Below are 27,833 nucleotides of genomic sequence, written 5' to 3'. Positions count from 1 at the left end.
AACCCTCATTTCAGGTAGGAGATCTTGTGTTAGTACGATCTCATCCTAAAAGTTCTAAGATCGATAAGGAATGTAGGAAATTCTTCTTTATCTTTGAAGGTCCATATGTTGTACATAAGATTGTACATCCCAAAGCATTACTTCTTATGGAACCTTCATCAGGTGTAATTAAAGGATTATATAGTGTTGATCAAATGAAACCCTTCATTCCTAAATAAGTTAATATTTAGTATATGTTACACACGGAAGAGCGTTCATAGTTTATTGATGTGAAGTTTTTCGTGATAGTTACGTGTTATTTTAAATAAATGACAGAAAGCTTAAACATGTGTTCTACAATAATCTACTGGTACTTCAAAAAGAGAAAGATAACCAAAAGGGGGATTTATAGGGAGGAAACTTTGCTCTTAGGTCTAAAGGAATTTTGCGTATTTTAAATTTACTCGGATAGTAGGAACCAAAGGGGATGGTTAATAGTTTTAGGGACCATGGGCGTCCAGAGCTATATGGCTCACGAGAACATAGCAGAGTGCCTTTAATAGAGGTTTGTAATAGTGTTAATATAGAACACACCAAATGGGGCTCTCTCGCTTGCTTCTCCTAAATAAATGGCCATTACCCAACAAGGTGTCCGAAGGTAAAGAAAGCCGTGCCGAGATTCTAAAGAAAGTTTGCTTGATTTCTTCTTGACCTCAGGCATAAATAAGGCATTAGGGAAGAGGATGACGTAAAGTAAATAGTACTATTAGTTATTGTGAGAAACTTATTAGTAATATACATTCTTGAAAAGAATAACTCTAGTAAATAAATGAAACTGAGACTAAGCTATCACAATTTGAACGCTCTGTCCTAATGTACAACGTTAAAGAACGTACTAGATTGGTATTTATTAGCAACTATTAACTGAAGAGGAGCAATCTCCCTATATTCGGTTACGAATTACCATAATAGCACAATTAAGAGGAAATGGTAAACAGTCACAACAATATCGTATTAAAAGGATTAAATCTATCTAATAGCAAGGACTCTAGGTTACGTAAAATGTGAGGAAAATGTATTAACAGTTAAATATTGTATATTGAAAAGTTTTAATTTCGGTTAAAACCTGACAAACTGAGCTTGTGGGTGGGGTATGTAGTGGGACGAAATTAAGCGTCACCCATCCACCAAAGTCAGCCCAGTTTGCAGGTGACTATAAGTTTAATTTAGTTTTGCTTATGTGTTTTCTTATTATTTGTAATAGATGTGAATTATCTAAAAGTTTTGTATTTTTTTTATGTGTTTCATGTACGGAGAGGTCGGCGCAACGAACGGGGACAGCATCTTCGTTGCCGCGACCAGAGAGGAAATTGCTGGCCGCTATACGTCGCGGGTCGACAGCCAAGGAGCAACAGAAGATCCTGGAACCGAGTTGTTGCGTCGTGTTTCTAAAAAATTAAAAATGAATTTTTATACTCTTTTTGTACAACAATGACATCATATAGATCTTAATCTTATTGAAATGTTAGTCACCGTCTGTCAACGCTCAAGTTCACATCTGTATGTGTAGGAAGCTAATAAAATAGTGTATGCTACTAAAGTTGAAACACGTGTCGTGAAGATTTATTTATGAAGAGTTATGTGAACGGATTAATAATATATTTGACAAGATTATTGATTCAGACAGCGTTGGCCGAAACTTTGAATCTAAAAAGTTTATTTAATGTGTGATTCTGATATCGATTAGATCAAGATAACGTGTGTCGATATAATTTTCTGAGGAGAAACAAACGAAATTTAAATTCGAAAAAGTTACGAAAACCAATTGGCCCAAGTGATGTAATTCTCTGCACACGACTCTACTGATGTTTTACAGTTTCGTTCAAGAACCATTCTATGACAATTTAAAAAGAATATGAATCATTTTTGAAGTGGGTTGTAACTGACGTAGGTGACGAAGTCTGCACATGGTCATATATCAAACGAAACCTAATACGTCGTTACACTACACAGGTCGAATCATCAAACTGACGTACAAATTTCTAATCAGGGTGAACAGGATAACAAAGACAGGGCTACTGCCGTTATACGAAATCATCCCCCAGACCATAACTCCAGGTGTGAGTCCAGAGTGTCTAGCTCGTTTGGTTGCAACCGTGAACTGGCCTTCTTCTAACCAACACACAGCCATCAATGGCACGAAGGGAGAAGCAGCTCTCTTCACAAAACGAAACACACCCCCACTCTGCCCTCCAGCGAGTTCTCGCTTGACGCTATTGAAGTCGCAGCCGCGCGGGATTAGCCGAGCGGTCTCAGGCGCTGCGGTCATGGACTGTGCGGCTGGTCCCGGCGGAGGTTCGAGTCCTCCCTCGGGCATGGTTTGTCCTTAGGATAGTTTAGGTTAAGTAGTGTGTAAGCTTAGGGATTGATGACCTTAGCAGTTAAGTTCCATAAGATTTCACACATATTTGAACATTTTTTTGAAGTCGCAATTGGCGATGGTTGAGGTCAGTGTATGGTTCGGAGCTGTCCTCGAAATAAGCGATTTGTAACAGTCCGTTGTGCCACTGTGGTGCCACTGTTCAAATTGGTGCTGCAGATGCAATACGATGCACCAGAGCCTCACGCCGATAACGATAGTCGTTGCTCTCGATAATGTCACGCGGCCGTTAGAAAAAAAAAAAATGGTTCAAATGGTTCCAAGCACTATGGGGCTTCACATCTGAGGTCATCAGTCCCCTAGACTTAGAACTACTTAAACCTAACTAACCGAAGGACATCACTCACATCCATGCCCGAGGCAGGATTCAAACCTGCGACCGTAGCAGCAGCGCGGTTCCGGACTGAAGTGCCACAACGGCCCGGTCTTGTTGCCACCGTTTGTTTTCATCAGCACTGCTGCTATCAGTCACGTACAGTGGCTACATTCTTGTCAAGTCATTCTGCAATATCACAGAAGGAACATCCGGCTTCTCCAGGCCATATTATAAGAACTTTTTGAAAATCAGTGAGGCACTGAAGTTGGCGTCTTTGTTACCTTAGAGACATTCTTGACTTACATCAAGTCAGCACGTCCAGTAACGCTCACGACCTATACAGCGTATAGTTAAAGCAAACCTGATTTGCATCCTCCTAGTGACGCTACTAGCACTTCTCCTATGTGACTGGCGCGAAATTTCAGTAGACATCATTTTTTGGATGTAGAAACATGTCCACCAGTTTTCGTTTATGTCACACAATTCCTTCTTGGTCTCGAAGTTGCGAAATGTGCGGGAATGTAGAGCCGGATGACTGACCCCGGGCATTCTTTTTATTAGAATATGAGAACGTATCACTATAAAAGTCAGTGCGTTGAAATCTTTCGTCTGTCTCTAACAGAATAGAAAGGTGAACAGGTACCTTAGCAATCAAGTGTAATGTGCTGCGAATACATAGAAAGAAAGATCCTTTATCATTCAGCTACAATATACCAGGTCAGCAAACTGGAAGCAGTTAATTCCATAAATTATCTGGGAGTAGGCATTAGGACTGATATAAAATGGAATAATCATATAAAGTTGATTGTCGGTAAAGCAGGTGCCAGACTGAGATTCGTTGGAAGAATCCTGAGGAAATGCAATCCGAAAACAAAGGAAGTAGGTTACAGTACACTTGCTCGCCCACTGCTTGAATATTGCTCACCAGTGTGTGATCCGTACCAGATAGGGTTGATAGAAGAGATAAAGAAGATCCAACGAAGAGCAGCGCGCTTCGTTACAGGATCATTTAGTAATCGCGAAAGCGTTACGGAGATGATAGATAAACTCGAGTGGAAGACCCTGCAGGAGAGACGCTCAGTAGCTCGGTACGGGGTTTGTTGAAGTTTTGAGAACATACCTTCACCGAGGAGTCAAACAGTATATTGCTCCCTCCTACGTATACCTCGCGAAGAGACCATGAGGATAAAATCAGAGAGGTTAGAGCCCACACAGAGGCACACCGACAATCTTTCTTTCCACGAACAATACAAGACTGGAATAGAAGGAAGAACCGATAGAGGTACTCAAAGTACCCTCCGCCACACACCGTCAGGTGGCTTGCGGAGTATGGATGTAGATGTAGAGTATTTCCGTATCCCTCTCGTCTAGCGGCCGGTGTGGCCGAGCGGTTCTACATCCATGCCCGAGGCAGGATTCGAACCTGCGACCGTAGTGGTCACGCGGTTCCAGTCTGAAGCGCCTACGCTTCAGACAGGAACCGCGCGACCACTATGGTCGCAGGTTCGAATCCTGCCTCGGGCATGGATGTGTGTGAAGTCCTTAGGTTAGTAAGGTTTAAGTAGTTCTAAGTTCTGGGGGACTGATGACCTCAGATGTTAAGTCCCATAGTGCTCAGAACCATTTGAACCATTTTGAACCTCTCGTCTGCGCACTGATTCTTCCTGACGGGGGTCTTGAAGTTCGTTCTTCTCTTAATCATTACTAAATTGTGATGAGAGTCTATATCTGCTCCTAGGTACGCCTTATAATGAAATACCTGATTTCGGAATCTCTGCGTGACCTTGCTGTAATCTAACTGAAATCTTCCCGCATCTCCTGGCTTTTTCCATGTATATCTGCTCCTCTTGCGATTCTTGAACGTAGAATTTGGTATTACTAGCTGAAATTTATGTGTATGGTACGATGTTAAAAAAGTGTTTTACCCTCTTACCTTGTTAATTTTGATATGGTAGAGATTCTAAAATGGCTACAGGCTGAAACTGACAAGTAATAAAACACAAGATGCAACCTGTATAAAAGAACTCTGATAGCATATGGTGGAAGTTTACAATGGTTTTAGCATTTATAAACGTTAATAATTCGCATTACTGGACCTCTCAAAAAGTGGCGTTTTACCAGCCTTTGTCTGTTTTATTGGGGCGATGCTTGTAGCTTCGCTCGTTGATACCACTCATGTATCTCTTAAATAACTATGTCACAACTTGTTTCTCGATCATCCCTTCTATCGTCCAAGGTCGTTGGTATATGCCATCATATCTAAGACTTTGTACAACAAGAAAACGAGCATGTTTTAAGAGTACCGCTTGTACTCGCTGTCACGCAAGGAAATACTGCGCCGCTGTATGTCGGTGTAAGTAGGGTGGTAGGTGAGCCAAGGCGCAGTGGCGGTAATTGGCGCACGGCGGCCGTGTGAACAGGCTGGCAGCGCCGGCGGCGGCGGCGGCGGCCGCTTCAATCACATTACGGATACGGCACTGTTGGGAAATCGCCGCGCCCCGCCACGCCCCTTCCTATGATTGTAACGCAATTGTAATTTATAGACAGTTTGAAATGTGCGCTGGCCCCAATTTAGTGCTCCCTGGGACAAACTCGTCGTTCATCGTGTCAATATCGGACCGCTAATGCGGTACGTACGCCATGTTTGTGGATTTCATTGGCGCGCTTTCTGGGAACAGCCGCTGCCGCAGACGCAGTATGGAAACACTGCCGGCAATTGTCGATCCGAGATCACATACGTCCCTTTGACGCCGGGGGCGAAATGTGCGGGAATGTGGAGCCGGATGACTGACCGACCCTGGGCATTCTTTTTATTCGAACATGACAACGTATCATTATAAAAGCCACTGCGAAAATCTTTCGTCTGTCTCTAACAAAATAGAAAGGTGAACAGGTATCTTAGCAATCAATATCACACATCAGGCAAAAAAGAAAACCCAGTTGTTTGTAAAGAACGATACCAAATGTATGTACGGTTTATCGTAATTAATATTGAACGCTCCAGGGGTGAAAAATTAACAATGATAAAAGTAAAATCGTTCCATGAACACATATTCGCAAACTAGTCTCTTGCGAGGCAGTTACGAAAGTGTGTAGTGTGCCCAAATGAAAAGGAGACTACGCTTATGTGTGAAGAAATTTTAATAACAATATTTTAATTACAGTTCATGTGGGACTGTACAAATATACATAACTGCTTTTGACATGGATACACGATCCTAGTGCGTAGGGAGGAGTGGATGGCTTGGGTGTAGAAACAGCTGGGATTCTGACATATCCAGTTTCTTATGGTGTCCTTAACTCCCGCCACAGGTGAACCTCTGACCTTTCAGATGTTGTTTTGAGAGGCCGGAAATACGTCACATAGGGAGATATCGAGGCTGTAGCGAGAATATTCCAGGAACTCCAACCTAAATTTATGTAGGAGCTCGACTGTCTTCTTGGCCACACATCCCATCTAACAATATTGACACGACCGGAATATTATGCACCGTGCAATACATTGCTCTACGCACGCTTCTTTCACATTGCGACAAATTTATGAAGCTGGCTCCCCTTCTACGCGAAGAAATTGAATAACTGCTCTTTGTGGTGATCAGAAAGAATCCACCAATCAACGAACTGCCTTACAGCTTTCCAGAAACGAGAAATTGGACTGAACTATCAACTCCGCTTGTGCCGCTAGGAATACCACCACATCATCTCTCGGTGAAAATATTGCCACCCTCTAGGATTACGTACCACGCCGCTACAGTGAACGTCTGCTTTCCAGCTAGGCATACTTCGTAGTTACGAGCCAACACTGAAGTTCAGTATAAAATACTGAATGCGTTTTAAATGTGAGATTTTCGGTAATTCCCGTCTGATTTGACTCAAATTTCGCACGTGACCCACATTACGAGAATGTGGTAAATGTGTGATGCTGCAGCAGCACGTTTTTCTGCTGATGTAAGACAACGCGTGAATATGGCCACATATCAACATGTCGACCAGGGGCTGTGTCCTGACCTTCAAAATTATTTGATCTAAAACCCTGAGTTTCTTTTGTTTGAGATCATCTAAGGAATGAAATGTAAAGCACAAGCACTCCCTTAAATAGTAAAAATTACAACTTGGACAAGTTTTACGAGATTATCTGGGATGTTTCAAAGACTTCGCAACTAACTGCAGAGAAAATGCATACATCCATAAACTAGCGTAACAGTGAAATACATATCAATACGAGTATATTTTCTTTGGGAGCAAGAAACACGAAGGAATTACCTGAATGGGACGAAAATCCGTACACGTAACGTACATGGCCTTACAAACAAATGATTAAAATCAATAAAAAATGAAATATTTATTCAACAGAAAGAGTTTCACAAGTCGAGCAATTCAGTAACTCGGTGGTCCAAATCTGGCCCTTGTGCAAGCACTTATTCGCAATGGCACTGATTGACTGGATTGTATGTCCTCCAGAGACATACCGTGACAAATTCTGTCGAATTGGCACGTTAGATCGTAAAAATTCCGTGACTGTTGGAGGATCTTGCCCATAATGCTCCAAAAGTTTTCAGTTGGGGAGAGATCCTAGGGCTTGAGAAGCACGAAGGCATGCAGTAGAAACTCTCGCCGTGTGCGAGCGAGCGTTTTCTCTCTCTCTCTCTCTATTTCTCTCTCTCTCTCTCTGTTTATTTTATTTTATTTCATTTTATTGAGTCATGAGTCTTCTGATTAGTTTGATGCGGCCCGCCACGAATTCCTCTCCTGTGCCAGCCTTTTCAACTCAGACTAACAATTGCAATATACACCTTCAATTTTTTGCTCGATTTATTCCCACCTCTGTCTTCTTCCATCGTTTTTATCCTCTGAAACTCACTCTAGTATCATGGAAGTTATTCCGTGATGTCCTGACAGATGTCCTAACATCCTGTCCCTTCTTCTTGTCAGTGTTTTCCATATTTTCCTTTCCTAAACAATCCTCTGGAGAACCTCTTCATTCCTTACATTATCAGTCTAACTAATATTCAACATTCTTCGGTAGCACCACATCTCAAATTCTTCGATTCTCTTCTGTTTCGGTTTTCCCATTGTCCATGTTTCACTACCGTACAATATTGTGCGTCAGAAGTACACCCCTGGAAACTTCCTCCTCGAATTAAGGCTTATGTTTCATATTAATTGACTGCTCTTGGCCAGAAATGCTCTTTTTGCCAGTGTCAGTCTGCTTTTTATGTTGTGGTTGCTGCATTTGCCATGGGTTGTATTGCTGCCTAAGTAGCAGGATTTCTTAACTCCATCTACTTCATGATCACCAATCCTGATGTTAAGTTTCTCGCTTTTCTCATTTCTGTTTCTTATTAGTTTCGTATTTCTTCGATTCACACTGTAACCACATTCTGCTCATTCCATTCATTCCATTCAGCAGACCCTGTAATTCTTCTTCACCTTCACTGAGGATAGCAATGCCGTCAACGAATCTTGTAACTGATATCCTTTCGCCTGGAATTGTACTTCCGCTCTTGAACCTCTCTTTTACTTATACCCTTTTCAATCCGAGGACTTCATTTTTGGTTTTACACTCCTATTTTTCCCTCGCAGTTCTTGTAGATTTTGTATATTACCCGTCTAGCTGTGTAGCTTACAACTGTTTTTGTCAGAATTTCGAACAACTTGAACCATTGGGAATTGTCGAACGCTTTTTCCAGGTCCACAAATCTAGTGAACATACCTTGATTTTTCTTTAGTCTTACTTCCATTATCACCTATAGTGCCTGTACCTTCACTAAAGCCAAATTGATTGTCGTATAATTCATCATCAACTTTCTTTTCCACTCTTCTGTTCTTGTCAGCAACTTGGAAGCATGAGCTGTAAGCTTGAAAGATGATTATTGTTAATGAAGTAAGAGATCCACGCAGTGGACACCAAGTGAAAAAGCTACTCCTTATGTTTCAGATCTAGACTGCCATAAAAATGTGAAGGAACTGTTAATCAGAACTCGGGAGAAGTTTTAGTCTAATTCACAATCGATTTATTGATCTTAAACATGACAAGACAACAAAATTAGTAAAGAAATATCATACAAAAATTTTTTTTATTTAACAAATGCCTTACTAACATGGGATCTATGGTGGAGAAAGCGATCTGCTGGGGATCGACACACGACACTAACCAGAACACTACCCACTCTGTCACACTTCATACACGTGAATCCAGGTTATGGTATCAAACTATGCCACCACCAAGCATTTATATTCTACCACGCAAAAAATGGAAAAATATGGTTCGAAAGAGAAATATATACTATAGCCCTACATCACAGCAGCGAATACATTACCATCCTACTGGTCAAGGCCACACACCACGATGCGTTTGGTGACTGAAGTTGTGGACAGTGTCAATCTGATGTTAAATGCGCCTTCCTGAAAAATGCAAGTACTCGCTCTCGCGTTCGGTTAATTCAGAATGCAGGTACTTCCCTATGAGCCTCTGAAACCCTAATGGATTCCAGTGTGCAGATGGACACGTTTGCTGGTCTGCCAAACCAATTTGACTCATGCCATGACTGTGCATGTTGGAATACGTCAAATGTTTAGATGGCCGACTCAAGGCAAATAAGTAAATGCACGCGTCACTCATTGTGACCATGATGATATAAGCATTACCTCTGACAGTTCAGAAGGTGACTGGCACAGGCTCTAAGTCGCACACTAGCACAGGACACAAGTCTCATAGTTTACGTAGAGACTTGCAGTTCGCAGTTCTTTACTAGGGAAGCGCCAGTACAAGACACTTGTACAAGAGTGCCCTTCTTCCTTTCTCACCACTTCCTCCTCAACTCGGTTCCAAAAGCACATTGCCGGATGGGGTGGCCGAGCGGTTCTAGGCGCTACAGTCTGGAACCGCGTGACCGCTATGGTCGCAGGTTCGAATCCTGCCTCGGGCATGGGTGTGTGTGATGTCCTTAGGTTAGTTAGGTTTAAGTAGTTCTAAGTTCTAGGGGACTGATGACCTCAGAAGTTAAGTCCCATAGTGCTCAGAGCCATTTGAACCATTTGAACCAAAAGCACATTTATCTTTTTTGACTTCCCCCACTTCGCAAAAGCCAATCACGAGCTGGAGCCCGGCATTCTAAGCTCGGAGAATGGTCTTTGGACTGCAAACCAATTTGGCCAATCAGAGACTTTAAAGTTAATTGGCAGATAATGGAAAAAAATTCACCTTCATGGCGTCTTTCCCAAGCATTTGCCATGTCTTTTGCTAACACAATAAGGGTGAAAGCACAGCCCTCCATAAATACCATAAACAGCTTGTTATCTCCCCTGCTAATTACGTTTCAAAGTTTGCAAAGAACGGCCATAAGCTCGCAAACAGCTTCGTGCATTGACAAAACATGTTTTGAAACAGAGTTTGGATGTCTGGGAGCCAGTTTCCCCGTCCCACGGACATTTGCAGAACGTTTACATTTCTTTTGGCGGCTTTTTCCCTAACAAGGGTCCATCCTCAGCTTTATTCCTCGCCTACAAGCGCTGTCGGCGACTTTTCGGCGCTAGGCCGTATACCTGGACGTCTGCCTGTCGTCTGGCGCCATCTTAATGTGTCTGCACAATGTGACCATGGCATGCGGCCGTCTGGAAATGTCTCCTCACCGTTCTCCAGAATAAACGCGTTTTGTCAGTCCACCAATGCCGTGCTTTTACTGCAGTCGTTTAAGTCAGCACCCTTTCGCTACGCTCTGGACTTTGCTTCTGGATAGCCATTCTTCGTGAACTACTCCGTCAATCTCCACAGGAGGCACTTTTTTGTTCCACCAGTCTCTGCATCACCGCCAGTCTGAGTCATCAGTTGTGTTCTATATATACCGAGTAGGATAGAATAAGAGACGCAACATGCTGTTTGTAAGGTGGTTTAGTGGCTAACAGGGGATAAGAAAATGTACCAGCAGTCAGGAGTAGCGTACCTGATATCGTGGTCTTAAGCTGTATATATTGGCCACGACATCCTTGTAGATGATTGTTGCAGTGTCTGTGTGTTTATGGGTTGCATTTTTTCATATGACTTGTCAAGCCAATGGCAGCACGGCATCTCTTGCCGCAATTGTCACGAATGTATCTGGCTGCTGAGGCAGGAGCAGTGGTAGCATTGCGAAGCTTTTTCTTCCTTAATCTGTCTAACAAGCCTTCATCATGCTTCGAACTTCCAGATGATATATCATCACGTCACTCTAGTCTCATGCTAGCCCGTGTCTCCATCTGTTTGTGTCGATTTCAAAGCTCTCCATATCTCATTTACAGGAGTCCTTGAACCTCAATACAGGACATCCTTCAGGTCTTTTGACTGTAGAGATCTCTCCAAGTATCACCTCACGTGGTAATCTGTCAGGATACATACGGTGGACGTGTCCCAGTCAGTGGAGTCGTCTCTGCTTTATGGTAGCTGAAATACTCTTACAGTTAGTTTTAGATAGCATTGCTTCGTTGGTCACTCAGTCCTTCCACATTACTCCAAGGATGGATCTCAGGCGGCGCATGTGGAAAGCATTAAGGCGACGTTCTCGTTTGGCATAGTTAGTCCATGTTTCCAATGCATACAAAAGGATGCTGAGGACGCAAGTTTGATATATAGAAGAATTTTGGCGGTCAAAGAGAGTTTGTTGTTTTTCCAAACAAGTGTAGAAAGTTTGCCAAAAGTTGTCGCAGCTCTTCCAATGCGAGCATCAATTTCCTTGTCAACAGACATGTTTGATTCTATAGTAGATCCAAAATAGCAGAAGTTATCTATAACTTGCAGAATAGTGCCACCTAGTGTGATATTCGGCTTTGTGTTAGCACCCTGAACCATAACTACGGTCTTACTGCTGTTTACACTCATCGAGAATAGGTGGAATGCGTGACTAAATCTTGATACTAGCTCTTGCAGCTCTTCTGCGGCAAGAGCTAGTATCAAGATTTAGTCACGAATGCCGCCTATTCTCGATTAGCTACATAGACTTATTCTTTCAGGTATTGTATTTGGCCGATAAATACGAGCATTAAGGTTCCTTCTCATTACACGCACAGGTGAAGCATGAATTGTTTGTGGCTAAACTTGTCGTCAGGTTCGCCACGGTGATGACGTGGAAGGCTGCTGAATGGCAGTAAATTTCGTCATGCAATTGCCTCTTGAATTTTCCTAACATTTTTTTTCTAAGTGCTTGCATTTACCCCACCTCAGGTCAAACACGTTTATAACTGTTCGCATCGAAATTCTTTGTGTACAATCAATGGAAACAGTTAATGTGTCCAGTTAATTTGTCTTTAATAAGTGTTCCATTAGAGCCCAATTAGGATTCTGAAACAGTTTCTTTCTTATACCACATGACGTTTCCTAGTATTCTACCAATGAATCTTAGCCTGCTTACAATCGACACTGAGGTGATAAGAGTCATAGGATGGGGGTTGCAAATATACGGATGATGGTGGTATTGCGTACACAAGGGATAAAAGAGCTGTGCATTGCCGGAGTTATCATTTGTACTCAGGTCATTTATGTAAAAAAGTTTCCATATGATCATGGCTGCACGACGGGAATTAACAGACTTTAAACACGGAATGGTATTTGGAGCTAGATACATTCCATTTCGAAAATCGTAGGGAATTCAATTTTCCGAGGTCCACGGTGTCAAGAGCGTGCTGAGAATACCAAATTTACCTCTCACTATGGACAATGCGGTGGACAATGACCTTCGATTAACGACCGAGAGCACCGGCGTTTGCGTAGAGTTTGTAGCGCTTACAGACAGGCAACACTACGTGAAATACCCATATAAATCAATGTAGGACGTACGATGAACATATCTGATAGGACAGTGCGGTGGATTCTGACGTTAATGGGCTATGGCAGCAAACTGCCGACGCGAATGCCTTTGCTAAAAGCAGCACATCGGCTGTAGCGCCTCCCCTGCGCCCGTGATCATATCGGTTGGAGCCTAGACGACTGGAAAACCTTGCCTGGTCATTTGAGTCCTGATTTCAGCTGGCAAGAGCTGATAGTAGGGTTCTAGTGTGGCGCAGACCCCATGAAGCCATGGACCCCAGTTGCCAACAAGACACTGAGGAAGCTGGTGGTGGCTCCATAATGATACGGGCAGTGTTTACATGGAATTGACTGCGTCTCCTGGTCCGGCTGAATGGATCATTATATTATGTAATATAATATGTAATATTGTTTATTTAAACAATTTATGGGATACAAGGCAATGTATGGAGTATAGTTTATTTATTTCTTTAAAGACTTTGGTGGGAAATCGATTGCAGTGTATGGAATATTGTTTAAGCAATTTCTGTTAGAGAAGGCAAGGTGTGGAATACTGTTTAGTTTAGCAAATTATACTTAAATGTAGACTTTCACGGCCGGAAATATCATGTCCATTATAATTATCCGGGCTGTTATGCCGTGGTCGGTTGATGAATTCTGTGTCGATTCCGAAATTATGGGATTCAAGGCAATGTATGGAATACCGTCACGAAACACTCACGACATGTAATTACACTGTCACGGATCGCGCTAAACATATCTGACGAAAACAAAAAGAAACTTCCAATAAAATCACTGACGCCGGGCCGACCGCACCGCACTACACATATCACAAGTCAGGAACAGACACAGCTACTGGACTGTCCTAATCCTCCACATACAAAGCATCAGGTAGAGGCATACCTTTGAAATTTGATACCACACTCATTTCCTGCCTCTCTCTCTGTCTCCCTTTCTCTGTCTCCAAAAGTTACTTCCTGTTTTGTGAACCAACTTATGCAAACAAACACAGACGAAACTGTCCAGTCCCCCTCACCTCCCTACCACCCCTTCCAACCATCCTTCTCCCCTGCCCTCTCGCCACTCATGCTGACAACATGGCCCTCCTAGTCGGTATATCCTTTTGTTCCCACAATTGCACTGTTATGGAAACCTATAGTGGATGGAACAAAAATATTCGAGAAGAGGTAGATAGCGTCTATCGTGTGCCACACTAAACGCTCCTTTGTCTTTAACAATGCAGCAGATACCTGGGAAATACCCAGCCCTTCCGACAACTCAATACTGTGTCTTGGGAAAACTCCCCCACTCTGTCAGATTGATTGACTAATTAATTAAATCGATACAGATTGTGTGCAGGCTGATTTTCCTTGCATCCTACCGGTGAATAATAGGACTGGTATATTTGGTGGTATTAGATCCTGCAACCACTCTGTTTTCAAATACTTCTGGATTTATTTTCCCTCGCTTCTTATCGGTGGATCCTGTCACAGTTAGATTATTTGTTAGGAAGTACATTACATTGGAGGTACCTGAGAATTTAAAATTTCAGCTGAATTGTAAGCTTTGTTCTTAAACAATCTGCGGAGCGGTTGGATTGATGTGTGTCCTCACAGTTCCACTATCAGAAGCAATAAATTGCTAAATTGGGAATTTGACTTTGCAGTTAGTTTTAAAAACACTAATTAATCCCTAAGTTGGTTCTCTGAGATACGCTAGGATAAAGAATGAGGAGGAGGAGGGGGAAGGGTCTATCACATGATAGGATAGTAAAAACAATGAACACCACTCCCACCTTTCTGCTGCAAGACAGAGTCCACGGGACTCTATTGAGAAGTAGTAAACACCACACACTTAACCCATGTTCCATTCCGTAGCAGTTGTTGTCACATGTAGACGTCGGAGATGGTAGAAACACTTGCACATCCCGCTCGCTCTTGTCCCGATGTCCCACACTGCTGTGGATGCACGTCCCTGCGATCTCACGGCCTGCAGCCAGACTCGATCTGTCGGAGATGACCGCCCGCTCGTGGGGGCGGATCCAGCATGACCAGAGTGGTAGGAATTCGGACGTTATCAATATGTCCAGCACCAACACTTATCAGTGATAAATATTGAATCTTCTCAAATATTTAAGTAAAAATCAGAGATTACTCGCTATACAAGCGATCACGCAGGCTCCGCAATACATATTGAGTATTAGTTCGGTATTCACGCTCCCAGAGGGCGACATGGTTATATCCCGCCGGACTGGTTTGGAAGGATGAGCGATGATCTACAACCTTAAGCTGGAATATCCATTCGTTCCGGTTACCCGGCTACTTCCGCCACACAGTCGGACGGCATGCAGAGTCATCCTAGGAAACCAGCCACATGTTTATTACTGTAATGACAATCACATATTATGAATGCAGCCCCAACCTCGTGGCATTCAACAATGAGCAAAGTATCTGAAGTACCTTCTGACAACTGTGGCTCTGGAAATATCAATATCTATACCATTTTTATGACTGGACGTAATTTTCCATGTAAAATTTTTCATCCCCTTTACGGCTATCGATGTGCTGAAACTGCAGTTTTCCAGGTCAAGTCTATAACTCCCTTTCGACCAGACATATTCATTTTGCCGGCCGGAGTGGCCGTGCGGTTCTCGGCGCTAGTCTGGAGCCGAGCGGCCGCTACGGTCGCAGGTTCGAATCCTGCCTCGGACATGGATGTGTGTGATGTCCTTAGGTTAGTTAGGTTTAATTAGTTCTAAGTTCTAGGCGACTGATGACCTCAGAAGTTAAGTCGCATAGTGCTCAGAGCCATTTGAACCATAGTCATTTTCTTTGCACGTGTCAGAACAATGGCCACAGTAACTTTACACTCTAACACATATTTTCGATAATCGTTTATATGTGTATAGGATCCGAAAAAAATATGATCTATCCACATTCACACCAGCTAAGTGTCTCTACTCTCCTCAGTTCTTGGTAATTATTTAACACTTAAATCTTCCAACCAATCAGACTGCAGAGACACAGACTGCAGGTATTTTCAATTAGCACTTCCGGAATGTACTATATCCTGTCAAGACTCTCTCAAACAAGTGTCGTAAAGCACAGGCGTCTGGCACTATACGATAACCAACAGCACTCCCGATTTGGGTTGGTGTACTGTAATAAACACCGCAGTCGACGCGACAAAGAACATGTGAGGATCTGCTTAGGAAAGCTTATGAGAGGGCGTTCCGCGTATCCATTATGTTGTAGCCGTATTTCCCGCCCTGTTTGTACAATTTAGCAGATCCTGTTAAAACTTGTGTTGGCGTATTGTGCAGGTGATTACGAAATGAATCTCTCACCTCTTACCATCGGATATACTCGTCAATGCGTTGAAATACCAATACCGCACGTCAAATTTATCCTCCCCTTTCGACAAGACATACGTAATTTTTTACATGAATAATAGTCTGATCACTTCCCACAGACGTCTGGTGATATGTCGGAATATAAACCACAGTTACTTTACGTTCAAGCTGCTTCAAGTTATCATTCGTAGTTGTACAGCATCGAAAAAAAAAATGATATGTCCACACTCACACCAGCTGGGTGTCGTTTCGCATGGCCTACCATAGCCTTCCAGTAGCAAAAACCTCCCGCCACATCGTCGTTATTACATATTCGTTGAGGAATAAAGGGCATAATTACAACTAAAAAGTTTTCGTGTCTTTTATTTATGTTACGTATCTTCTTGCACTACAGTCGACGCTTGCCGGAGCAGGAATAACTGATGCCCTAAACTACGTCACAGCCCACTGCTAATTTTCTCGTGATCTCATCACATTCCGACAGAACTGTTCCGTTAGTTAGAAGGCTGACAGGTAAGGAGCTATCACAACGAGAAAAGTTCTCACTAATGTACAGGAGGAAATTCAGAACAATGCAGAGAATACGTGGACAACACAAAGAAATTCAGAAGCATAACACCTATAATTCATCGATACCGAATAACAGTCTATAAATACCCCCTGTACATTATCTAATCTCCTTTAGCGTATCCCTATTATTACCACGCAAGAAACATGACAGTTTGTAGGTGTCAGAGTTCTCGTTGACAACACAGTGTCTGTCTCTCTCTTTCTCTCTCTCTCCTCGTCATTTTTGTAACATTTAACAGAATAAAACTGCGAACTATAAATACTTCGCTAACGTCACCTGATAGAGAGCTCAGTAAGATTTTACCGTTTCTCTCTCTTCCAATACATCGGAAAAAATACCATCTGTGTGTTGAAATTGACAATACGTGGCGATCCCATTAAATATCCATTGGAGCAGGTGGCCAGTGGTAGAAACCGCTTCCATAGAACTGTGGAAAGTTTTATGGTCTGTACTGGAGGAAGACCACATCACACAATCAGTCACAAGGAGAGGTTTCTTGTGTTGTTGTTTCATAAGAAGTTTGCTATATTGTTTCCTGTTGTAACGCATCAAAGCGGTGTATGAGTATAGCCGTGTACACAGCCATACATTTTATTTTTTTACCACGTCTTGAAGGTCTATTTCAGGTGCTAAACCCACATTAACACGTTTCGATCCATTGGTTCTCGCAGGAGAAAAAAAGACAGAGGCGGTGTTTCTTATTGACAGACTTCTTATTGACAGACTTCGCAACATATGGAAACTGGAAGAGTTTGCGGCTTTGTGGAGCATTTCAAAACAGAAGTCTGAAGATAATGACTTCTACATTTAATCTCATCTTCCACAGTGACATGGTAGCAGTTGGCTTGGTGTTCTGGTTTTTGAAGAGACCCAGAGCATTGATTCCTCTTACTGGTGGTGCACATTGCGACCAAGTATGTGATCACTGTCTCGGTGTCCTAGGTAGTAGTCACCTTGACCCCCAAATCTTTTGACACTGCGCCTTCCTTTTTCATGACTTACAATGTATAACTGTCTATCGAATACAACAGAAGTTCTTGATCACTTAAGGAAACTCAAGAATATTAATGCAAACTTGAGACCGAACTGAGAAACTTCGGATGCTTTGATGTGCTGAAGGAATTCTGTCTTTGTTTCAGATAAGTCGTAAACTTAAATATAAGATTGTTTTAGGAGAAATCTACCTATTGTCAAAAGAAGATTAAAGCTTTTTAACTTTACAAATTATTCAACCCAGAGATAAGATTCTTGTACTCTGCATAATGAATCTTATATTAGAAGACTGAGCTATGTTCTGTTAGCAATGAAGAAATATATTATACTAAAATTTTAATTCGTTTGGAGATAAAGTAAAGTTATGAGTATCAAATAAAGACTTATTTAATAGTGTGTTTCTCTATCCAGATGCCACATTATTACAGTATTTGTGGTTTGACCAGATTTGGAGATCACCCCTACCAGCCTGGTACTGTTAAGAATATATGGTTGTACTTTCTTTAGGAAAACGTTATTTGCTTAATTTTATAAACTATTTTCTATTTGTATGAAGTCCTCCAGAAAGCAAATTATTTGTATAACATTAAAAATAAATAAACGTATTTTTTGAATAAATTAGACCTTTCTGTGCGGCAACTCGTTTCACTACAGTGAAGAACATTCAACGTCATTTTGTAAATAATATCGGCTGCGTTATTCAGTATTATTTTACGTTGAACCGTTTCATTTCTTGTGTTTCAATAAAACATACTTTTTTATTACTTTCCTCGGGCCACAGACCCTTCTTTGTGATATACATAAAAAGGAACTAGTGTACTGTAATTAGTATTTCCTTACGACACTAGTAGCAGATTCCGGTTTATGTATGTGAGAAATACAGTTTGATTCCCGTATACCGAATTTTCACTTTTAGATACAGAATAGACTCCAAAACACATTATTCAGGGTCGTTCTCTCAAACTGCGGTGGCTACCTAGGATCGCTAAGCAGTGCATTCCTGGCCTGGCGAAGGGGAGTGAACTCTTTTTCCCAGCTAGTTCTGATAATCAGATCAGCACGCTTTCATCCACAACAGAAATTATGGATGCCATTTTCCACGTTCGCAAAATAAAACCGTAACTTCCTCATGTACGATGCTAATGTCCTAGAGGTACTCATAGAGCATCACATTACAAAATAAACTTTACACTTTCAGTGTGAAGTGGAACATGAGAAATTAGTTAAGAAATATGTATGTTTTGATTTCAAATAAGATATTGAAACAAAAAGTGACAGCAACAATTTTAATCATTTCTTCATGGTAGAAGCTTAAGGATGGAAACACCCAAAGACTAGTGTGAGTGAATAGAAAGAAATTCACGTGTAGAAAATAATACCCGACAAAGACAGCGAAATAAGAGTCCTCATAATTTTCTGGTCCGTCCCATTTATTTCCATATCTTCCTCTGAACATCTGGTAACTCATGGTTCCTGCTATAGACTTTATTTAATTTCTTATCCAAATCTTCAATTTCTTTTCGTTTGCTCTTTTGCGCCACTTATTTTAATACCACTTCGCTCCTTACATGTCAATGGTCAACGTTTCAGTACCTTATATGACTACAAACAGTAAACACTTCAACTACCTTCGCCATCGCTACGCTTGATTTATTCCATTTTGCTACCTCCCTTCGATACGAATACCGCGAAAGCCTACGCTCTTATTGTTCTATGCTTCGTTTTTCATTAGTTTCTGAACATCTAAGAAGAGAAAGTAAAACAACTGTTTAATGGTTTCACTTGCTTATAGTTAATACTTAGCAACCCGTCTTATTGAAAATAGACGCTACCTCTACCAGGGATGAGGCCCGTAACTTATGTGCATTAATAATACATCTTATTGATCACTGCTCTGAAGTGAACCAGTACGATTTCGATAACAATCTGCGCAACGAAATTCCTCTGTGCGCCTGACACATATTATGACAAATCTATCTTATGTGCTGAAAGAAAACATTTGTGTACCTGAATGTGTAGTGAAAATGAAGTGACCGTATCACATTGACGGACGGGAGTCCCTCCCTACCTGGGGAAGTTCGACAGACGAGTTGCAAGACTTTTCAGTTGACGCCAGATTGAGAAAATTGCGTGTCGATGAAATGATGATGAGGGAAACGCAACACCCAGTGTCCGAGCGGAAGAGATTTGAGACCCGACCGGGAATCAAACCAGGGCCCACTGCAAGGCAGTCAGAAGCGCTGACACTTTTTTTGCTTTTTAAAAATTTTTTAAATCTCATTTTGTTCGCTATTGCTCGTTGCATTTCGTCGTGGATGACGCCCCATGACACTCATTCAAGTTCGTCGTTGATCCATTCACTCAAGGATTTTTTTTCATTTTTATTTTTTATTACAGAGGGCAGCTAACCCTCTGACCGTACACGCTGAGCTGCCATGCCGGCTCTACTCAGCTAAGGGAGCGGACGGTGTACTGTGCACACTTCTTATAAAAAGTAATGTCGTGACCATGGGCGCGAAAGGCCGAACGTTACGGAAGATTACACGGAGTGTGTCTGAAATCAGTACCAAAAACTTTGAATAATTCTACACTGAATCGAAAATGGAAAAAGTGTGAGGGTTCTAATTACAATGTAAGCATTCAAATGACCAAATACTAAGGACACAGTAGATGCCAACGAGTTACCGATAATGAAGCTTCACAAATTCTAACGATAATTCTTACGAACGCCATTAAAACTCACTGAGAATCGCGTAAGGGAATACAAAGAAAGAAAATGTGAAGGAAGAACGTCCACGTGAGACGGAACACATGGGTGATATGCACGTAAGATTTGCAAAAACCAACTAACCGAAATTCTTGATAAACAGGTTCACTTTGGCAGATTACTTGTAAAGGAAGATACTTCGTGAAAATTATATTCGTAATTAATGGGACTGGGACGCTGCTGCAAGAACTTCGCTTCGGAAAGTACTGAAAATCAGATGAGAATCACTGCTAAAAAAGACGAAGAGGTATGATAATCTCCTTTGTATGGGTCTCATGCAGGATTGTACTAAAAGGGCAAAGTGAACCAGCTGGTGAAGGAGGCCGGTGTTTCTTGCCCTGTAATGAAAGTCAGTCTACCATCCTCCGATTCCAAATTATGGATACGGCAACTGGCCGAGGAAGAAAGGGCAAAGGATCGCTGCCTTTGAACGCGGTATAAAGTCAATACCGGGCTGCAGTGCAACCAGTAACAAGAGATACCCCATAGTTTTGAAAAGCCCAGGCTAGCGGGAAGCTCAGAACTACGTTGGTAGGAATGCATACCTTCTCACTTTTATCACATGGACATGAAGGATTATTCTGTTACTGCTGGAAGCAAGAAGAGGGATATGTCAACTACTTGATTTTTTTCCTGCCGTTTCTTCGAAGGACATCAAACCGTTTACGTCGAAAACTTGTGCATTTCAAGGAGTCCCTTCCAACAAGTGCTCATGTGTTATTATGTCATGAAGGATCTTCAAATGCACATTGACGGATAACAATCTCCACACCAAGAGGAAATTCTGCGACATAAACGAAAGCTGATAGGCGCGTTTCTACATCTGTAAGATGGTGTCTATTCAAATTATGCGAAAGCTGATAGGCGCGTTTCTACATCTCTAAGATGGTGTCTATTCAAATTTTGCGCGAGTCGCATGAGAGGGACGCTGGTAGCGCTGCTATGAGGGGCCAAAATAGATTTGCTTTAAAAACACTCTATAACGGTCGTGAACGTTAGTTACCCGTGAGATTGGACTTGGTGAATTGCTGTTATTCAGGAATGCCTTTAAGGTGTCGAAGACGCCATGTTCAACACTGAGTTTGAGCGAAGTTGCGGTGGTCACGAGAATGTATTGTCGCAAGAACACCAGACTCCAGACGACCGCGTGGCACTACCGAGTGGGAATTCGGGAGGACGACGGTTCAATCCCGCGTCCGGCCATCGTGATTTAGGTTTTCCGTGATTTCCCTAAATCGCTCCAGGCAAATGCCGGGATGGATCCTTTGAAAGGGCACGGCCGACTTCTTTCCCCGTCCTTCCCTAATCCGATGAGACCGATGACCTCGCTGTTTGGTCTCTTCCCCCAAACAACCCAACCCAACTACCGAGTGGTACGACCATCGACTTCGGCGTAGAGCTCTGCTGCACCGTACTGGATCTGCAGCACCAATTTCAGCAGCAGTTGGCACCAAATGACACAACAAACGTTCACAAATCGCTTATTTCAAGGACTGCTACGATCCACACGCCCTGTGGCATGCGTTTCACTGATCTCAACCACCGCCACTTGCGACTTCAGTGATGTCAAGCGAGAGTTCACTGGAGGCCAGGGTGGAGGTCTGTTGTGTTTTCTGATGAAAGCTGCTTGTGCCTCTGTGCCACTGATGGCCGTGTGTTGGTTAGGAGGAGGCCAGTTGAGGGTCTGCAACCAATCAGCATGCTTGACACACTGGACCAACATTTGTAGTTATGGTCTGAGATGCCATTTCGTATGCCAGCTGGAACACACTCGCGGTTATCCCACTCACTCTTATTACAAATATGTACGTCAGTCTGATGATTCGATCTGTTGTGCTGTCATTCATGAAAAGCATTTGAGGGGGTGTTTTCCAACAGGGTAACGCTCGCCCTCATATCGCTGTTCCAGAATGCTCTACAGAGTGTCGACATGTTCTCGTGGCCTGCTTGATCACAATATCTGTCTCCAGTCGAGCATATACGGGACATCATCGAGTCAGCCAACTGTGCAACATAATACATGCACGTTTGCATGCTTGCGTTCAACATTCTGTCGGTTACACCGGTTATGAATGTACCAGCGTTTCACATTTGTAATGGCTTATCTCGCGCTTACGTTAATCTGTGACCTTGCAATATTAATCACTTAAATACACTACTGGTCATTAAAATTGCTACACCACGAAGATGACGTACTACAGACGCGATATTTAACCGACAAGAAGAAGATGGTGTAATATGCAAATGATTAGCTTTTCAGAGCATTCACACAAGGTTGGCGCCGGTGGCGACACCTACAACGTGCTGACATGAGGAGAGTTTCCAACCGATTTCTCATACACAAACAGCAGTTCACCGGCGTTGCCTCGTGAAACGTTGTTGTGATGCCTCGTGTAAGGAGGAGAAATGCTTACCATCACGTTTTCGACTTTGATAAAGGTCGGATTGTAGCCTATCGCGATTGCAGTTTATCGTATCGCGACATTGCTACTCGCGTTGGTCGAGATCCAATGACTGTTAGCAGAATATGGAATCGGTGGGTTCAGATGACAGGCATCTTATCCGCATGGCTGTAACGGATCGTACAGCTACGTCTCGATCTCTGAGTCAACAGATGGGGACGATTGCAATACAACTACCATCTGCACGAACAGTTCGACGACGTTTGCAGCAGCAAGGACTATCAGCTCGGGGACCATTGCTGCGGTTACCCTTGACGCTGCATCACAGACAGGACCGCCTGCGATGGTGTACTCAACGACGAACCTGGGTGCACGAATGGCAAAATGTAATTTTTTCGGATGAATCCAGGTTCTGTTTACAGCATCATGATGGTCGCATCCGTGTTTGGCGTCATCGCGGCGAACGCACATTGGAAGCGTGTATTCGTCATCGCCATACTGGCGTATCACCCGGCGTGAAGGTATGGGGTGCCATTGGTTAAACGTCTCGCTCACCTCTTGTTCGCACTGACGGCACTTTGAACAGTGTACGATTCATTTCAGATGTGTTACGACCCGTGGCTCTACCCTTCATTCGATCCCTGCAAAACCCTACATTTCAGCAGGATAATGCACTACCGCATGTTGCAGGTCCTGTACGGGCCTTTCTGGATACAGAAAATGTTCGACTGCTGCCCTGGCCAGCACATTCTCCAGATCTCTCACCAATTGAAAACGTCTGGTCAATGGTGGACGAACAACTGGCTCGTCACAATACGTCTGTCACTACTCTTGGTTAACTGTGGTATCGTGTTGAAGCTGCATGGACAGCTGTACCTGTACACGCCATCCAACCTTCGTTTGACTCAATGCCCAGGCGCATCAAGGCCGTTATTACGGCCAGAGGTGGTTGTTGTGGGTACTGATTTCTCAGGATCTATGCACCCAAATTGCGTGAAAATGTAATCAAATGTCAGCTCCAGTATATTTGTCCAATGATCACCCGTTCACCATCTGCATTTCTTCTTGGTGTAGCAATTTTAATGGCCAGTAGTGTATGTTACATTGACAAATGTACTTCCGAAATTTCAATACTCTAGTCGTTTTTGGTATTACGATTTTTTCGCATCAGTGTACAATGCCCTCTTTTGGTTTCTATGAGACTTTCAAGTGTCTATTTGAAGTTTGGTAGTCTGTTAATAACTGATATCTAAACTCCAGGTATAGACTTTCCAATCCCTGCTGAGTTCTCGTTTTTATATTCCACTTTGTCTATAGGTCATACTTCATGATTATTTAGCCGCAAGTATTGAACTTTTATGGAAATTGGAAATTTCTAGTAAGTTCTGAGGGACCAAACTGCTGAGGTCATCGGTCCCTAGCCTTACACACTACTTACTCTAACTTAAACTAACTTATGCTAAGGACAATACCCACACCCATGCCCGAGGGAGGACTCGAACCTCCGACGGAGGGAGCTGCCCGAACCGTGGCTAGACGTTATAGACCTCGGGCTACCCCGCTTGGCGAACTTGCAGGGAAATTACGTATATAATGATTCGAAATCATTGTTCATAATATTTATATTGTGATGTCTCTGTATATATAATTTCGTATTTGCATCAAGCTGTGGGCATTATGGTTCGATGAACCGAAGGTAAATAAAGTAAAATTGAATTCGGTGTAGCTGCTGGTGTGCGAGAGGGTGGCCTACGGGTGACTGCACAGCTTGTGGGGTTCCCTTTGAGAATCCCTCGGCCAGATAGCGTCGGGGCGGCTCCGGTCCAGAATCTCCTTTACTTAGTCTTCCTTCCACCCGCGCATCAAACACTGCCGTCGGCCGCCAGAAAGAGACAACCGGAACGAACGGCCGTGCTACCGAGCCGGACCTCCGAGGGGAATTCCACCCGTGTCCGCCACAGGAAAACACACAAGCTCACAGGCGCACACACACGCCGATGGACGGACACGCGCAGCGGTCCTCGCGTGTGGAGCTCTCATTCCCCTTTTCCGAACTGGGAGCCACAAGTTTTAATTAAGCTTGAAAGGAAGTAAAAACGCCTTAAAAATGCGTTCTACGCTCGAGCGAGCAAACGTTACGGCCGGGGAAAGTTAAAGGCCGGAAGAGAGGTGGTAGAGAGAGGGCCCTCCCAAGAAGAGCGGTCGGTCGCGCGGGCACGGCGGCGCCGCAGGGAGTTGGCCGGCGGCTGCGCGCCGCCCATCGAGAATATTCATATCCGGATTAGTCCTCGCAGCTGACATTCTCGTTAAGTTTTATATGCATAGACTTTTGGCGGGCCTTGTTAGGAGTGCTGCGGTAAATACTTTATGAGCGGCTCCGTCCGGCGCGGACCTCATAATTCATGTATAAGGCGGCAGTAGGAGCGCGTAAGAGTAATTAACGGACTTATCGCGGGACGGGCCAGGCCACACCCCGGGTGTCGGCCGAGTAATTAGCCGGTCGCTCGTTACCGAGGGGCGTGGCCCGCCCACGTAATCGCCGTCGCGACGCCCGACGTCCTCGTGGGCCCGCGGCGCGCCGACGTCGTCGGCCAGTTTCCGTGTGCGGCCCGCAACAGCTGCCGGCCACGCACGGGCCGCGCGCTCGATTTCGCTTCACGGTCATTAGGACTGCTTTCAGCAACAGACATTAGTGTGGCCCTGGGTACACACGGCGCAGACAGCGCTGTCCGTAGCCACGTAACAACATCTACACTGAACATTTATTAAAAAAGAATAAACACAAAATCAAAATAGCATTTTCTACCAAGGAATATAAATCAACAGTATATTGCTCAAGGAAATTAAAGACATTACTAAAACAAAATTATTAAAGGGCAGTTAAAAATTACCTATGAATCAATATATTCTACGGGTGAGTCACTAACTGTTGCCACCTAGAATAACTCCGAAAGTATGGTAGTAGCTGAAAACTTTGCGGGACAAATGTTGCATGGGACAGCTGGGGCCATAATATGACGTAGGGTTTTTGTTGCTAGGTGGGGTCACGTAAGAGATATGAAGGTCAATTTTTTTTATTTTTTATTTTTTTTTAAGAGGATGCTATAGTTTGGTACTTATTTCCTGTAGCGACTATCGAGACGAGTCCAGTGATGTATAATAGTAAGGTCTTTGAAGCACAACGAAGGTCACAAAGGTGGCAAGAACGTCCATTTACAGTTGTTCGAAGTGATGACCATTGGTATCAATGCACTGCTGCAATATTCTTGTCATGGATTGAGTGATATTCCTTATCAATTCAGCACTTATCGAAGCACATGCTCTGACAATTCTCTCTCGTATATCGTGCAAATAGTAAATATTCGCCGAATACGGCTTGTTCATGTAACGTGTCATTCACATTAAACACCAGTCGATGGTTTCGCAATACAACACTAATAGGAACGGTAGGACTAGTATCGTCTAATCAACCGAATATGAATGATTTATTTCTTCGAAGAACTAGTCGATATGATTCTCATTTACGCAACGAAATTCAGTGAGAGCTAGAGACATATACGCTAAAAGATATCCTCAACGTACTAACTCACACGTCGTACATTTAAATATGTGTATGATAAATTGAGAACAACTCTATCTTTGACGCATCGGAAATACACTCCTGGAAATGGAAAACAGAACACATTGACACCGGTGTGTCAGACCCACCATACTTGCTCCGGACACTGCGAGAGGGCTGTACAAGCAATTATCACACGCACGGCACAGCGGACACACCAGGAACCGCGGTGTTGGCCGTCGAATGGCGCTAGCTGCGCAGCATTTGTGCACCGCCGCCGTCAGTGTCAGCCAGTTTGCCGTGGCATACGGAGCTCCATCGCAGTCTTTAACACTGGTAGCATGCCGCGACAGCGTGGACGTGAACCGTAAGTGCAGTTGACGGACTTTGAGCGAGGGCGTATAGTGGGCATGCGGGAGGCCGGGTGGACGTACCACCGAATTGCTCAACACGTGGGGCGTGAGGTCTCCACAGTACATCGATGTTGCCGCCAGTGGTCGGCGGAAGGTGCACGTGCCCGTCGACCTGGGACAGGACCGCAGCGACGCACGGATGCACGCCAAGACCGTAGGATCCTACACAGTGCCGTAGGGGACCGCACCGCCACTTCCCAGCAAATTAGGGACACTGTTGCTCCTGGGGTATTGGCGAGGACCATTCGCAACCGTCTCCATGAAGCTGGGCTACGGTCCCGCACACCGTTAGGCCGTCTTCCGCTCACGCCCCAACATCGTGCAGCCCGCCTCCAGTGGTGTCGCGACAGGCGTGAATGGAGGGACGAATGGAGACGTGTCGTCTTCAGCGATGAGAGTCGCTTCTGCCTTGGTGCCAATGATGGTCGTATGCGTGTTTGGCGCCGTGCAGGTGAGCGCCACAATCAGGACTGCATACGACCGAGGCACACAGGGTCAACACCCGGCATCATGGTGTGGGGAGCGATCTCCTACACTGGCCGTACACCACTGGTGATCGTCGAGGGGACACTGAATAGTGCACGGTACATCCAAACCGTCATCGAACCCATCGTTCTACCATTCCTAGACCGGCAAGGGAACTTGCTGTTCCAACAGGACAATGCACGTCCGCATGTATCCCGTGCCACCCAACGTGCTCTAGAAGGTGTAAGCCAACTACCCTGGCCAGCAAGATCTCCGGATCTGTCCCCCATTGAGCATGTTTGGGACTGGATGAAGCGTCGTCTCACGCGGTCTGCACGTCCAGCACGAACGCTGGTCCAACTGAGGCGCCAGGTGGAAATGGCATGGCAAGCCGTTCCACAGGACTACATCCAGCATCTCTACGATCGTCTCCATGGGAGAATAGCAGCCTGCATTGCTGCGAAAGGTGGATATACACTGTACTAGTGCCGACATTGTGCATGCTCTGTTGCCTGTGTCTATGTGCCTGTGGTTCTGTCAGTGTGATCATGTGATCTATCTGACCCCAGGAATGTGTCAATAAAGTTTCCCCTTCTTGGGACAATGAATTCACGGTGTTCTTATTTCAATTTCCAGGAGTGTATATTCGGCAAAGGAAAGTTACTATCGAGCAAACGGGAATTGGTACTCTTGCCACTGTGGTTCGAGATCTTTGCGTTAGTTCGCGTCAAATCGCAAGGGAAACTGGCATGAGCCAGAGTAGTGTTGTTCGTGTTCTGCATCGTCATAAATATCATC

Source organism: Schistocerca piceifrons, chromosome 1 (assembly GCF_021461385.2).
Source record: "Schistocerca piceifrons isolate TAMUIC-IGC-003096 chromosome 1, iqSchPice1.1, whole genome shotgun sequence".
Classification (NCBI taxonomy): domain Eukaryota; kingdom Metazoa; phylum Arthropoda; class Insecta; order Orthoptera; family Acrididae; genus Schistocerca; species Schistocerca piceifrons.
The sequence above is the reverse complement of the archived record's forward strand: the minus strand, read 5'-3'. Positions refer to the sequence as shown.